General features: G+C 35.1%; 3 long non-coding RNA genes across 9 annotated transcripts in view; 2 read left to right on the forward strand and 1 right to left on the reverse strand.

Moving 5' to 3' along the window:
* LOC144306211 (uncharacterized) overlaps positions 1-511 on the reverse strand; it is a 40,280-nt gene extending 39,769 nt beyond the window's left edge. For 4 of the 5 annotated variants that reach the window (XR_013373214.1, XR_013373216.1, XR_013373218.1 and 1 more), the window contains exon 1: positions 378-505. This is a non-coding gene — a long non-coding RNA (uncharacterized LOC144306211). Of the gene's footprint in view, positions 1-377 lie in introns of all 5 variants that reach the window. The other variant, XR_013373219.1, reaches the window with a different exon arrangement.
* Positions 1-17,090, forward strand: part of LOC144306213 (uncharacterized) — a 402,455-nt gene that overhangs the window by 321,512 nt on the left and 63,853 nt on the right. The window lies entirely within an intron of this gene.
* Positions 584-2,347, forward strand: LOC144306215 (uncharacterized). Its single transcript, XR_013373233.1, has 2 exons — positions 584-772; positions 2,128-2,347. It is a non-coding gene; the product is annotated as an uncharacterized LOC144306215 (long non-coding RNA).

Genomic DNA, 17,090 nt, shown 5'->3' on the forward strand with positions numbered 1-17,090 from the left:
ACATATGTACTTTGGACAAAGTGCTGAGAATTTTCAATACAGGAAAAATAAATCATGTGCAAAGGATCATGAATCAGAATGCCATAGGGCTTCTGAATGCCCACATTGAAAGCTAAAACAAAATGAATCCGAGCTTTCAACATTCTGGAAAAAATTACTTCCAATCTGGAGTCATGTAGTCACTAATATCAATCAAGTGTAAAGGTAAAGACATTTCTAGATATGCGAAGTCTCAGAAAGTTTCTTAAGAAGCTACTGGAGAAGTTCTCCACCAAAATGAGGCAGTAAACAAAGAAAGAAGACATGGTGTCTTAGCTCAGGCTACTGTAACAAAGTGCCATTGACTAGGTGACTTAAACAGCGAACTTATTTCTCACAATTGTAGAAACCAGAAAGTCCAAGATCAAAGTGCTAGCAGATTCGGTTCTGGTTGAGAACCCGCTTTCTTGTTTGCAGATGCCCTTCTTTTATTGCAACCCCTCACATGGTGGAAGGGGTGAAGGAGTTCTCTATGGTCTCCTTTATTACATCACTAATCTCAAAAGGGTTCTACCCTTGTGATTTAATCACCCGTAAAGGCTTACCTCCTCATACATAACACTGAGGGTTGGGGTTTCAACACATGGGTTTTGGAGAGACACAAACATTCAGTCCATAACACTGGATCCAGGAAACAAGGGATCCAAGATGGGAAAGACAATTCTCAGGAAATTAGTGAAGGGAGATCCCAGGGTACTGGAGTACCAAGCATCGAAGGCAACCAGAAGAGAAGGTGCCAGAACGCTTTTTCAAAAACATAAAATTAATATAATATATGATATGTCTATACATTTTGAGAAGGGAGTTTCATGGGGAGTTTGTTGTTTCATAATTTATAAGTACATAGAAAATGTAGCAAATACAAACATGACAATTATTAACCCAAAGGGAATTTAATATGCCCATCTGTTTCAGATTTTAAGACCTTAAGTCAGTAATTTGAAATTAGTTGAGGCAGGAGTATTTATACTATTGAAATCAGCAAACAACAAATCAGGACTTTTTTCTTTCCAGAGAATCAGTTTATCAGCATACCAGTAGTATGTGATTCAAATCTGAGTTGAGGTTATATATACAATGGTGTTAATACTGAATGTTAATCTCATTAAAATTATAATATAGCTTTATTGGGAGGATAAAGTGGGGGAGTGATAAGGAGCACGTGTGTGGTAAGAGTAAAGGAAACTAAACCTTTAACTTCTCACATGATACGATTCAATAGATAATGTCTAAAATGGAAAATTAAATATTTTGAATTATTTAAAGAACCAGCCAAAAGAAACAAAAATGGCTGCCTCTAGAGAACAGTACATGGGAAGGAAACTTGGAGAAGTATACATTTTCATAGCAAACTTTATAGAATTATATGATTCTTTATTCTTTATTGAAATTTCTATCTTAGAAAATTTAAAATGTGAAAATAAAAAAGTAGATAATGAATTATCATAATTTTATTTATAAATTGCTTGAAACTTCACACTGGGCAAACATACTAATGTATCAAATAGTAATAGGGTCTCTATAGTATGCATGAGTTTCTGTTTACAAGCCTTTCCTCAAACCAGCTCTCCACACCCCCACACTATCCCTGTTGCCTGCCTGACAATCTTCTGTCATTGATGGTACCTTCCCTTGTTGGTTGCCATATTAGCTCCAAAATACTCTCACTCAATTCTGGATGCTCCACTGTCTTACATTGCACAGTCACACCACACAACACATACATGTACACATTTGTCACACTGTGTGTGTATGTGTAGGTGCATGCACACACACAGGAGTGGCATTTTTCATGGTTTATTTGAGCTTGAAATTCCGGAATTATATAAAATGAGAAAAAGATTAAAGTTGAGTTACTTTTGAGTTTACCGTGTTTAATGATTCTAAGAATTATCAGTTTGAATTTAGTTAGCATTCTATTATATATATAAAATAGAAAACCCAATTAAGAATGGCTTATAAGAAACCATTAGCACATGTTAATAGGAAATACATTGTGGGCAGCCTATAGATTGATTCATTCAGTGGTCCAGTGTTACCATCAAGGCACATTCTCATCCATTTATTCTGCTTTGGCTTCATCCTAAGGCTAGTTAACTTCCTGGAGATTAGGTAACTGCCAAGAGCAGTAAGAGCCTCTTAATGTGTTGTTCATCTTTGACACGAGAGAAGAAACAGAGATCCTATTACTCTGCCAGAAGAATGATGAAGAACTTTCTTTGACTTCCAGGAAAGTTTCCAACAACTTTCCAGCAAATTGTTTCTTGTGTTTCATTGATTAAAAATAAGTCATGTACCCATTTATAAACTAATTACTGGCTGAGTGATTGCCATTGAAACAACCAGTCCTACCTCTGGAGTGGAAGGTGGCCCAGCTTCTCATGAGCCACTTGGGCTATGTGAGGAAGAGGTGGGCTATGTGAGGGAGAGGTGATTACCTGAACAAATGTTAAGTTTTACTTAGGGAAATACTGGTAATGGAAACTGGGTAAGCAAAGGAAGTGTCTATTACAGATGGAAGAAAAGAATGACATACCAGGATGTTTTCAAATCTTGCAATCTTGTTTCCAGGTCAACTCTGTATTTTTATTATTGATTGTGACTTTTGGAAACAGATCTGCGATAATTCATTAGGATGTTAATATATTACGATGTGCCTTCCGTGATTATTGGCTGATTCACTGCCATCTGGTCAAGCAAGAGATACCATTATATAAAGCAAAAAATCAGAGAATTTAGATGAAATAAAAGTATTATACAAAATAAGATATATGATTTAGAAATAGGCTCCAAAGAGTGACACCAATTTTTTAGGGGTTTGTGTGTGTGGGGGGGGATAGACTAAAAATCCTTTATTTTATTTGTTCATAATGTGTAAATAATATTTTTCAAAAAGAGCTGAGTTCTTTAATAACTCATTATGTCGTTTTTCTCTCCCAGCATCTTCTATCGTTCTGTAATGACCATGCAGGCTTTATGGTTAGCTTGGCCAAGGTGGTATCTTATAGGCGTTGGCCTGTTTTCAGTTACTTTTCAAATTTTCATTATTTAATATATGGATCAATATCACTTTATTTTGTCAGAATTAGAAAGAAGGATAACTCATTTTTGTTTAAAACTACTCTTAAAATTCTGAATCATTAAAGACAGTAAGTTAAAAATATAAATATTCTCTGTGCTTGAACAACTCCAGAGTTATTATGATAAATTGTTATTGTGCCAATTGTTTCCTCTAAATGATTCAGATTCTTGATTTTTCTATTGTAGACATTATCTATTGATCTCTCACTATGGGAAAAGTATATACTGTTCAGCATTTAGCATCCCCAGTCTCCTACTGCCTACTACTCATGCACTCCCCTCATCTCCCCACCCATTCACCCATTCTCCCAATTGTAACTTCAATTAGATAAATATTCACTGTTTACACTATTGTGACATATCAACTCAGTTTGGAGCTGTGATGTGTCAGTGATATATTTAGTAAAGTGTAGGGGGAAACTATAGATATTTTTGTGTTAGCGTATGAGTAGAACTGACATTCTATTCCAGTCTCCCTCTGCTTGAAGAGTTTTTACCTTTCTTTGTTTTAATAATTGGTAATTTGATCATTTGAAACTTCTCTTACTTATAACAGATGAAAGCTTTCCATGCTCTCTAGCTCTGTGTGCTACCTCACTTTCCTAAGTTCCTGAGGTGGCCTCCCATATTTCTACTTGCTCCCATGTTTGCAAATATCTTGCTTTTCATTTGTTATTTGATGGATAATATTGAGAAAATTTCTCTTGGATTTCCCTTTTATACATTGGATACAATCCTGTATTAGGTTTCTCTGTGTTCCAAGTGGCCAAATAATGATTCTTTCTTTACGCTTGACAGAATGTATGCAAAATATGCTCAGGCCGTGTTCTTTTGTTGTCTCTATGGGTATATTTTGCAATCACTTTAGAAATGCAATCACTTGAGAAATGCTGCCTTGTTTGAAGAAGGAATGAAACACAATTAAGTTAGAGTCTCAGATGTAGGGTTAAGTCTAATATGACCTTGGCCACATAGATGGACATTGTTGTGTTGGGTGGAAAAAGCAAACAATATGATTCGGGTTTTATGAAGATAGTCCCTCAGGGCTGCAGAAATCACACCAGCATAACTCTAGCTCAAATAATAATAATACCTACCCAGGGAATACAAAAGGGATAGAACCACTTAGTGTGGATTGCATAAATCATTCTTAAACTACAGATCCTATTATGCTGCAAAGGGTCCATGTTCTCCAACATGAAAGGTAACAGAGTAAAATCTTTCTTCCTCTACCTGGATAAATCCAAGATTGGTTTATAACACTCCAAATTACCTACCATACCCTGCCTTTGCCACATATAATTACTTCTAATCTCCTAAAGCTGTTGTGAGATAATCTGTGGGAATGCTTTGAGGGAGGACTCAACAAATGTCACGTGTTATTAGTAATCTAACAAGTTTTTCTAATAAAAAGAGCATGTATACCACGGAACTGGCAAGTAGCAGGATTTTATTCTTTTCATTTAGAACTGCGTCTAAGTCTGCGTAAACCAAAACAAATTACCACTTCCTTTGTCTCCATATCGTTTGAACCACAAAAACTCACCTACCCATGTACTTCCTCTGCTAATATTTTGGTTTTATATCCTGAGTTAAAATGTGAGATCATTCTCCCCCAATTTAATTTTTTTGACAGTGAATATTTATACTAAATTTAAATTAAGTGTAAAAGAGCAGATTGATAAGAACACCAAAAACCTTGTAGATCAACCAATAACACCAGCTGTCCAAATTATTCTACAGCATTGCAAAGGTTCCTCTAAACTGCATATTTATTGCTGGATACATTCCATCCATATGACGTACAAATTTGAGATTTATACTTTTAAACATAATAAGATGGAGTTTTGCCATGCCTACTGGGTGATAAGTAAATGCATACACAACCAATTTGGTTTAAATCTCAGTCCATAATATTTTTGCATTAATCTTAGGCCATACGACTTTTTTTTTTAGATCAAGTACTTGTAATTGTAAAATGTACAATCTCTTTCCTATATACTCTCTTTTTTAAGGTTTCATAAAAACCTCAAGGCGAAATATGAGAAATATAACAAATCACTTCTATTTCATGCACTTGTAGGATCTGATAAAACAAAGGCATTTGTTTAAACAATGGCTCTAAGTAATGCCTGATTGCCAATAATCGAGTTGATATGTAAAATGTGTCTTCTAGGGCCTTTACCAGTCCTCCTGCAGCCACAGAGTTTATAAATAAATAAGTTATTAGTGGCCGACGTATGCAGAGTGATATCACAATGCATGCATTCATGACACTTTGATTAAGAGAAGCCTCACTGATTTTTTGAAAATGGAAAATGCTGGGCAAAATTGATGGGCAAAAACCAATTAAAGAATATTCTGAACAAATGCAATTTTATGTATTTCAGATGCACACAATAGTTGGAATTAGGCAGAGTTACTTGATTGTTGCTTTCATCAATGGACAAGTCTTTAATTAGTAAATATGTTTCATTGTGTAAATGAGGGCTTCTCAAGTGCTGAGAGGTAGTCTGTTCACTTAATCCTCTACGTAATCTATATAATCTGTTTAACTCTATTTATACCACCTAAGAAGAAAGAGTAAGGAAGGTGTTAGCCTCAGTGCTGAATGGTCCCTACTTCAGAATTTAACAGTTCACATTATGAGGTTTACTATCCTGATAGGTTTATCAAGTGACACATGAGATGTTTAGAGTGTTGAGAATTCTAACTTCAACTTTTCTGCATTATTAGTATTATTGTTGCTTGAGAAACTACATATCATGCTCTTCATCTTGTTCAAAGCTAGGCCTGTTTGATGGTCAGTGATTCTTAGGAATTAAGCTACAAAGTTAATGTAGTTTTAATAATATACTAGAGTCTTTCTATTCATATATTTACAATGCTGTTCTATATTTATTACCTTAAAACATACCCTTTTACAGAATGTTCTCATGAGTAATATATGCTAAATTGCTATTTCCTCTGACTTTGTCTTTAGCCAGTTTTTATTTCTACAAAGTGGTCACCAAAGTGGAATGGCTGGAAGCCAGGTTGTGAGCAATACAATCTTATACAAAAAAAAAAAAAAAAAGGGAAGAAAATTAGATATGCTATTTGTATATACAGTTTTATTTAGTCCTTTCAATTTTTAAAAATTTTTCTCTTTTGTGTATAGGTTTAACGTACATATTTGTATAATACTACATGTTTATCATTTATAAGTATGTAAGTTGAAGTCCATTGAGGATACCTGCTTAAATATTTAATGTGAAGAGGTTTAAGGATGATTGATATAAAGGTTTTCAGATATTGCATTCAAATTTCCACGTTTTTTCACTTAAATGTATTTTTTAAATGTTATTTCCTTCCTTAAAAGACAATAAAAATGTTTGCTCGTCAGACAATTAGACTTGCCCCTTTTTTGCCTTTTCTTTGCTGGCCTAATACACTACCTATTTTAGCAAAAGTTGGATTTTTCCTTTGCAAATAATAAAATAAAAAATAATAATCAAGTATCATGAACTCTTGATGGCCTGAGTAGTTTTTTTTAAGGTCTTTTTTTTTCAACATGATGTTGACTGATCTTTTTACTATGACCTGAAGTTCGTTTTTCAAGTTGTAAACCAGATTTTAATTTCTACTCTGAGTGCCTTGTGACCTAATGGAAGTTGAAAGGCTACCATGATTTGTTCCTTATTGGCCTTTTATTGAGTCAGCTAGTCCCCAAGACTTTCCACCCACTCTCACACAATGAATATACATTGTTAATCTAGCTGTAGACAATATTTGGTGCATATTATGGTTATTGTTGTTCCCGTTGATGTCATTTTTATTGCTATAGACTTTTGACTTATAATAATAATCACAAAATGAACAGAAGCCAGAGCTGTGTAACTAGAGACTTTTTCTTTTTAACAGCTATTGTTAGCTCTGGGGTGTAACGTGTAAGGTTCAAACCTTTTCCCCAAATAACATAATATAACTTGCTGGAGGCACGATGAGGCTCAAGAAAAGTTTTCCTTTATTTGTGATTTGTAATATAATAGCATTGTGTTTGTTTAAGGTGGGTAGGAAGTAGATGTGTTTATGAGTCCACTCTGAGTGTCAGGACTTCCTCTTTTTACTACTGTATAAGACAAAGCCTGACACATTGTAGGCATTTGGTAAAGAAGAAATGAATGAACAAAAATAAAAAATAATTTTATTTAACAGAATTTCATAATAAAAACTAAAGCTCTTTTGAATCATTTAATACTATAGGAATCATTTAATACTATAGGCTTTGGTTATCGTTGAATGGTAAGAGTGCTGACTTCGGTACTGGGAATGGAAAATGTATCTACAGGGTAATATGTAAGACAAAGTAATTGCATATAGTGATATATTTTCTGGCTATCATTTACTAAAACAATTTATATAAAGGAGGTTATTTTAAAAACAAACTATAGCACGTTGATATAAGCTAGATAAAATAATACAATGCTGTATCTTAAATTCAGATTTCTAGTTGCTCAACTATAAATTAAGTACATATTGAATAGTGCCAAAATGATACCATTGACCCAGTACCACAAAGGCACATGAATTATTTTTCTGTAAGCAGTGATAGGTAATGATGATCTGTATATGTTGTTTTGAACTTCTTCCCTTTGGGGCCAATGGCATACCTTTTGTAGATGCCTTAGTAGAATTTGGTTTACTCTGTGCTATATGAAAGCACAGAACATAGCTAACTTGGGCAGCCCAGGTAGCTCGGCGGTTTAGCGCTGCCTTTAGCCCAGGGCCTGATCCTGGAGACCCGGGATCGAGTCTCACGTCGAGCTCCCTGCATGGAGCCTGCTTCTCCCTCTGCCTGTGTCTCTGCCTCTCTCTCTCTGTCTCTCAGGAATAAATAAATAAAATCTTAAAAAAAAAAAGATTATAGCTAACTTTTATCTCCAAAGACAGAAATGATCCTCTGGGCTCATTGGCACCACCTCCTAATCAATTGAGCTAATCTTGTATAGGTTGTATAAACCTGAACCAATAATAAATGGACAATGAAAGAATCATGAGATCTATGTTTATGACTTGTGTAACTTATTCTTCTTTTAAATACTGATATGATCATAATATTGCTTATCTTGATAGAGGTAATTGAAGGTCAAGGCTGTTACTAGAAGTTTTAAGGAGTTAGGTCATCACAGTTTACTCACATCTTTATTTATTTATTTTAAAGATGTTATTTATTTGACGGGGCCATGCATAAGCAGTGGGGAGGGCCAGAAAAGGAAGAAGAAGCAGACTGCCTCCTGAGCAGGGAGCCCAATTCAAGTCTCTACCTCAGGACCCTGAGATCATGACCTGAGATCAAGGCAAATACTTAACTGACTGAGCCACCCTGGTGCCCCTCACACCTTTATTCTTATTTTTGACTTTAGTCATTGTAAGTGAAGTTCCTTAGGCTTATTTAGATTCTTTAACTTGGACTTTTATTATTCTTCACTGCTCTCAGGACCCTGACCGTAAAGCCTGATGAGTTTCTGGGTTTATCTCTTGAGAAATTATATTACGAAGAAAAACCAAACTAAACATGATTGCTCTTAGAAGCTAGGTATTTCTGGTGCTTTCATTATTATCTTTATTTTTCTTTTTTGAAACTCTGTGTGGTTTTATTATTACTATTACCATAAAATTTTGCAACTCTAGGTCCCAAAGTGGGAGCCATCTCAAGCTTGATGTAAATAAAATGGAGTCTGTCAAAGAGGTACATCCTTTACCACAAAGTAGTTATGTATTATCTTTAAAAATCACAGCATCTTACATTTGGGGATTTGTAATAGATTTTGGCAAGATTAACCACTTTTTTCTAGTACAAACCTTATGTGAAAAAAATATATATACAGGGTGGAGGGCAGATACGCAGTCTCTTCACTTTTCTCAGTGAACCTATACCATATATGAGCATTTAAAAATTGGTGTTACAATGAAAGCTTTAGAAAACGTTTTTCTGAATATAAAATCCAGTGATTAACTTGATATCTTCAGTCATATGTACCAGTTTTTTTTTTTTGGTTGCATGCTAAAGAGCTCAGATATTGTTTTCAAGTCTGCATACCAAGGTAATATTCACTAACTTTTGAAGTTAAAGGTGAATTTTATAAAAAACTGAATTTCATTCCCTTCTAAAGCTTTCTCATTTTCTAAAATAGTTTTTTTATCAAGTAAAACAAACATTAAAATTTAAAAATTCCTTTTATATTGAAGTAAGACATGTTTAGAATATAAATGGTATTGAACCATATACATTAAAATATGGTGTTGATATTTTTAGTAAACAAAAATATAGATAAGCTAAATGGGTAGTTATTTTGATAGGGTCAAAGATTAATTATGTTTATTTGAAAACTGCTTATAATATTACTTTAGATGTATGAAGCAACAAACAAACAAAAATAAAATTAGATTCTTTGTGCGGATCTATTCTTAGAGGAAATGTGTATTTTTCCAGGATTTTTAAATGTTTATAACTTGGATGTCTCCCAGTATTCACCCTTTTTCCATCCCTGGAGCATCAATCACTTTCCACATGGCACCTGGACCTGAAATGGTGCTTCAAATTAATACATGTTAAAAATAAAAATTTTAAATTTAAAAAAGTCACCCAAATGCTTCTTACTTTGTAATAAGAGATACAAAAAGAGAAAGATCCTTATATGTCTGTATGATTTTTCTCTCTAATCTGACTCAGCCCTGCCAGGACTACATTAAAACCTTCACATTCATTGTAACTGGCGAGTTGCTCACTTTGGTGATGTAGCTATGTGGTTTTTCACCCTTTCTCTGATAACAATTGTGATTTAATTTTCCAAAGATGTTACTATTTAATAGTAAGCCTAAATGATTTCTAAAAATAAATGATATATTTTTACTTCCCAATTTTAATGAAACATTTGGGAAAGCAGAATTATTCAAACCCACTATCCACGTTCCATTTTTTGAAGATTATATTTTTTTCACATGAACTTGCTTCCTTTTATTTATTGGTTTAAGGAATAAGCCTATGCAATAAGATTTTATCTTCTCTCTTATGTAGAATTCATCTGCTTAATTTTCATATTCCTACTAGAAACAAAAGATGAGAATCACACTAAAATTGGCTCACATTTCTTATCATTGAATCTCAGGTCTTCTTCTGCGTTGATCCTCAGGAAAATAATCAAAGCTGCGGTACTACAGATTAACTACTTAATAAAAACATTGTTTCATAAAGCTATTTTTGATCATATGAACGTTTAGTATATTGAATGGTTTCTCTTTGAAGTTAGTAAAGCCTAGCAGTGCCTTTATAGATAATGATAAAACTGATGTTAAAAATAATAAAATGCCTTGAGAATATGACAAGTGTTAATACTAAATAGAATAATTGATATTTATTGAGTGCTTGCCATTTGGCAAATTCTTTTACATATATTATTGTACTTATTTTTTATAATACTGTTTCAAAGTTAATGTTAGAGTCTGTGACTTTACATATGAGGAAACTAATAACCAGAAAGGTTATATAATTTTTTCCAAGTCATATAGCCAGGAAGTAAGAGGCAGGACCAAGATTCAAATCTTGAATTGTTATGATACATGGTCCATGCTGTGCTCTTTCCATTGTATTATGCTCTCTGTGGATTTGATTTGGAATCATCTAGTTCAAACCCTTTATGTTTACATATGAAGAAACTGAGGCACAGACTGCTATCATGACTTATCCAGAAGCTGGGGCTCTGAGAGCATTTTCTATTTAGCTGCTACTGGATAACTGGAAGCAAACTGCAGGGACTGAGTGAACGAATGGATGGACAGAGTATGTTGTTGGGAGGCGTACAATCAATAGAGCACTAAACCAGGAGCCAGGAAATGAGGCTCTCAGCCTGTTCTTTTATGACCCATGTGACCTTAAGCATGTTGTGTTACTTCTTTGTGGATCTGATTCTCCATTTCTATCATGGGAGTCACAGTGAGCTTCCTGCCTTAGAGAGCTGTTACAAACTCAAGTGAGGCAACATATTTGAAAATTACTTTGCAAATTGTGGAACATTTTATAATCTAAACCATTTAAGATGCCCAGTAGTGTGCATTTAAGAGTACATAGTTTCAAACACACATAAAATGAAATACACTTTACTGTGTAAGCCGTTTAGGAAAATGATATGTGATATACCAATTAGTCTTCACTGGGCCAAAAAAACTGTGGCTGGCTGCTGCCCAAGTCAAGTCCAATTTGGTTACCAGATGACAGAAGGTGATGAAGGAGCATCCCCAAAAGTTAAGAATACCTAGCCCCTGTTAGACAACTTCCATTTTTGGCTGAATCATGAGGCTGAAATTCTAGTTTGAAGGGAGTAACCTGGGTTCTCCTATACCAGTTTTGATGCATTTGTGCAAACGAAGAATAAAAAGTTTTCTTATCAGTGCCTCTAATTGTTCTTAATGTGGATCTTCAAAGAGCAGTTAATTTAGCCAATTTATTTGTTTTTTTTCTGTCAGATAGAATCTTTACAATTCTGGAAACAGGAGACAATGGAGCAACAAATGTAGAAGAGGTAAAGTTAAGTGATTTGACCAAGAATGGAACATGAGACAATTAAAGACTAACAACCAGTGAAGACTAGACAATTAAGGGCCAAAACAGCATTTATTCACTTTCAGTTTAATGAATAATGCATTGTTTCTTTAAAAGAACATGCAGGTCTAGGAAGATGATGTTTTATGAAATTCCCAGAACACTAAACTTAAGCTTTGAAGATAACATCCTGCCTTAGAATAACTCTTATTTCAAAGGTTTACCATGCTTTAATCTCATTTTTCCTTTTAGGGTAATCCTTGGGAAGCAGGCCAGGCAGGTGGCACCATTATAACACCAAGATGTTGGGATTCCGAGAGGCTGTGTGTTCTGTGCAATAGTGTAGAGGCAGCGGGTGTCAGAGCGTGGTAATTTTAACTCCTAACAACTACTCCATGCCACTTCTCTAAGTAAAGGAGAATTAAAAACTGACCTTTCTGTCTTCAACATGGAGATCATATTGATAAATCTAGTGACTACTTTGTGGGTTGCAAGCTGAAGATAAAATACTTTTTAAAGTGAAAACCAAATTAAAATAGTTTACCAGTTAGTTTTTATCTCAGATTCAAGCCTCAAACCCCTCTGCCCCCCTTTGAAGCAAAAGGACATTTTTAAAGAGGGAAAACAGGGGGGCACCTGGCTGGCTAGGTCGGTGGGGGGAGCGTATGACCCTTGGTCTTGCGGTTGTGAGTTTGAGACCCTGTTGGGTGTAAAGATCACTTAAAAATAAAATCTTTAAAAAGAGAAAAAATAAAAGGGGAAAATAGGAAGTAAAAAGTATAATTCTTCCCAGCTCAGACTGCAAATAGTCTGTCTTCTAACCTAGAGTATCTTCATGTCCCCTCTTGTCTAGCAGGATTGTAGAGAGTGTTGTTTTTGAAGTTCCATCAATCTATTAAACATTAGACAGAAGGTTTTAGGAAACAGGCCATGTGTATTGTGACGTACGGTCCTGGAAAGAAAAATGATCAATCTGTGTATTTGCCTTTTAACTAGTTGTAGACAAGTTGGCCACGTCCTTGGCACATTAATGAATCCTGTCATAACTCATCTCCACTGCTCTCTTATTCTATGAATTCAGATCTGTGTTTGGCAATAAAAATAAAGTCACTGATTTAAGTCTCTACTTCCACGCTAGGGCTCATGGTCCCTAATAATCAAGAGGCGGACGACCATAAGGAAAAGAATGAGTTCTCTGATGTGATTTGTATCATACAACTTGAACTAGATCTTAAAAAGGAATTTTCTGTGTAGCCACAGAGATTTATTCTGGTCAGTGTTTTCTTCCAGCTAGTATGTGATCCTCTACCTCTAGTGAACTAGTTTTCCTTCTTCTAAAAAAAGAGTCATAGACATGGGAAGGAAATACAGGGAGCTTTTCCAGTTTGTGAGGAAACGGTTGGAAATATGGCTCACAAGGTGCAACTGCATCCCCCCTGCCCTGCTGCCCCCAGTCTCTCTCCATTGAAGGACCTTTCTTGAAAATAGGTCTACTTTTCTTAGCATCTGGTCTCTTTTATCTGGCACTTTGGTTCCTGGCTCTTTTTTTTTTTTTTTTTTTATCTAGGGCAGCCTATTTATAAATCAAGTATAACCACTTAGAATCTCCCAATTAGTAGCCCCAGTCTCATATTTATTATTAATCTTTAGAATATGTACAAATTGTCCCTAATCACATGTGTTAAGAATTTAAAGGCCTTTTTCATTCATGTCAAAAGAAAAAGGATAAACAGAGCATTTAAAGAATAAGCTCCATATACTATCATTTTGAAGGGGCGTGTATGTCTACACTCAGAAATATATGTGTTCCTTCAAAAAAGATATTTTCCAGCATTACAAAAGTATTCTGTATTGCTTTTTAATTTGGATTCTGATGTTTTATTCTATCACTGTGAATCAGTAGCAAGAGGATCCCATCAATAATCAATTTGACTGACATTCAGTTTTATATTCCTGTACTGTGAGTTGCAAAATATTTTGTGTTCTTACATGACCACATTTCTGTTGTCATATTTTGGTCTTAAGGGTTGTTCCCTCTCAGACAATTTTTATTAGTTGATTGTTTCAAGAGCTGTTTATTAGAATGCTACTATGTGTCATATGTAGTGCCCTAGTTATGGTAGGTAAAAATTCTTCCCCTCTATTTTTTTTTTAAGATTTTATTTATTTATTCATGAGAGACACACAGAGAGAGGCAGAGACACAGGCAGAGGGAGACACAGGCTCCATGCGGGGAACCTGATGTGTGGGACTTGATCCCGGGACTCCAGGATCAGGCCCTGGGCCAAAGGCAGGCGCTAAACCGCTGAGCCACCCGTGGGGGGGTGGGGGGGTGGGAGGGGTGCCCAGTTCTTACCCTCTATTAGGGAGCAACAATATATTGTGTTTCATTGATTCCAAAATGTACACATGTTCCCATTTAAATGTATCTGAAACTAGGATGCATCTTGTAATTGATGTTTGACAGTCACTACTGGCCAGGGGGCAACAGTGAAATGGATGCCATTGCCTGCTGATGCATGGATAGCAAAAGCACCAGAATCAAAACTTGCTGACTTGGTGTCAGTGGCTACAAAGAAATTGCATATGATGGTGGAATGGTCTAATTCCTAGAAACAAAAGGTTTTGAGCGGAGGCTGGAAGGGGTGGGGTATCATGTGGTTTAGCAGTGTTCCCAAAGGGAGGCTTTAGTTTGTGTTTCTCCTGACATATTGGGTAAGAATTCTCTGACCTGATGAAGGATGGCAAAAAGAATCTTTTTCTTCTCTAATTCTAAAGCAGTGAAAAAATAAAAATATATTAATATTTCCTTTTCTTAAGATTTTATTTATTTATGCAGAGAGACAGAGAGAGAGGTAGAGACGCAGGCAGAGGGAGAAGCAGGCTCTATGCAGGGAGCCTGACGTGAGACTCGATCCCGGGACTCTGGGATCACAACCTGAGCTGAAGGCAGATGCTCAACCGCTGAGCCATCAGGCATCTCTAAATTAATGTTTCAATACGTTATCTTATTGTTCTGGCTAAACATGCAAACCCAGAGTCCCTAGTTCCTCACACTTCAGAATTTTTCCATGATGGAGATATTCCCCAAAGGGAAATTTAACTTTTTACACACATACACTGAGTATTTCCACTGAGAGCACACCAGTATTTTCACTAAGTATATATTTTCACTGAGACCATACCAGAGCATTCAGATAAAAATAATTTAGTAAAAAATACACAAACAAAACCTTGTTGTTAGAAGAAAGTTGACCAAAAGATTCAATTTGTTTTGGCTGGTAGATTATTCTAAAACTTTGCAAATTGAATTGTTATCAAATGTCAGAGGGTAACTCTATTTTCTTGCACCAATCTGCAGTCTATGCCATGAGTCTCTACAATTTTTGTGGATGCTCAAAAGTAATCTAAACTGAAAGCATATTTTCATATATACTGGCTTAAGACAATATATAGACTCGATTTCTAAGTGAAGCCCAAAGTTATTTTATTTCCCTAAAGTCTTTATGTTTTTATGATGGGAAGCTTAACATGTTACCTTTTTTTCCCCCCTTCAAATTCTCTTTTTTAAAATGTGTTTGGAGGACTGAAGCAGCAAGCAAGCTTTCTCCCCAGAGAAAACAAACTTTGCTACTCACTGCTGATGGCTTATTTATTTCAGCCTTGGTGTGTAATCTCATTGGCACTTAAATAATGATCCTGTCTTTAAATGTATGGCTTTCAAGTCTTTATTTTATGCATTAAACTCACAGTTTTGTTTTATCCTTGACATTGCCATTGATTTGGTAAGGAGAACTTTTTTTTTTTTTTTAATAAAACAAACAAAATCCTACTTTTAGTAAATTCTGCAAGCTGTCTCCACTGCCCACTGTGACATTATCGAGTGATAAAACCCAGAACCTTCTAGAAAGCAGAATTTACCTTATAAAACTAAAAAACAAAACAACACACAAAGGCTTTCCGCAATCACTTCATTGAACGTAGTATAACACCCAGACTCATTCTGTAAAAGTCTTCTTTTAAAGCTGGTATTTATTATGTGATTAGGCAAGCCACTTCTTTTTCTTGCATTTTTGAGACAGCTACAGGATGTGTTGAAAAATGTGGATTTTGAAATTAGTAAAAGTGGGGTTCAAGCTCTGGTTACGTTATTTACCATTACTTACCTTAAAATACTTATTCTTTGGCTTATATACCATAACATGGGGTTAATGGGGAAAGTTAAATAACAGTGGACAGCCCATAGCAGATACTGAGTAAATGTTTTCATTTACCTTCTCCTTTCAGTTTTTTATAATTAAATAAAATGTTTGAGCATTATAATCCCCATGAAAAATTAATTTTCTTCCCATTAATTGAAATAATTTAAGTAATGGAAACTGGTGGAATATGGTAATTTAATAGAAAATTATGTTAAGAGTGGCAAAATAAACACAAGCACATTTCAATTAAAGGATAAAGAATTTGGAATGATTATGCAAATTGTAGCTTAATATCAGCGCCCAATCATCTAGTAGCTAGCAGCTCCTTAATCAATTTCTCTTCAAATCCTATTTAAATGCCTCTGAAAACACAGAAAAAAGTGACATCAGCACCAAAAATGAAGACTTACAGCTAAGCTAGGAAAATAATTTTGAAGAGATTTTCATCAACCTAAAGCCAATGATGCTGCACTGGGGGTAAGCCAGGGATTTGCAAGAGCTTTTTATTATGGAGCTTGAAAAATGGAAGGAAAGCATTTTTTCCTTCTTGTGCTCTCTGCCTCCTGGATGAGTCATGGGATATATTGACATATAATTAGAAACAGTATAATTGGCCCAAAATCTGAAACCAATGAAGGGACCAAGTAATGATGGAGCATTACTCGGCTGTCGATGTCATATTGCCATATTGCTAGTGAGATAGTTGCATTTGATTATTAGGAGCCCAGTTACTGCAATTTTCCTTGGGATTGAATCCTGTCTCCGTTACTCACCAAACCAGGTATCCTTAGTACGCAGTTCCTCATCTCTGAAATAGAGATTAAGGGCAAATGATGTCATGAGTTTTTTTTTTTTTAAGCACTAAGTGATATATGTAAAAAGTGCTTCTCTCAGCATCTGACACAGATTAAGGCCTCTATAAATTGTAAAAGTAGTTGTTATCTTTGAAAATACAAGAGATATTCATGATATAAAATTAAATAGATTACATTGATGTGTCGGGGTGTGTGTGTGTGTGTGTGTGTGTGTGTGTAAAATAACCTCACACATGCATGCGCATATGCACACATCAGAATCTTAACAGTGTTTATTTTAGGCAGTAGAATTATGAGTCATTCTTCTTTGTAATTCTGCATATTTCTAAAATTGTCGATAAGAAATGTATATTACTTTTAGCATCAAAAAGC

The sequence above is a fragment of the Canis aureus genome, chromosome 36, assembly GCF_053574225.1.
Source record: "Canis aureus isolate CA01 chromosome 36, VMU_Caureus_v.1.0, whole genome shotgun sequence".
In the NCBI taxonomy this organism is placed as follows: Eukaryota; Metazoa; Chordata; class Mammalia; order Carnivora; family Canidae; genus Canis; species Canis aureus.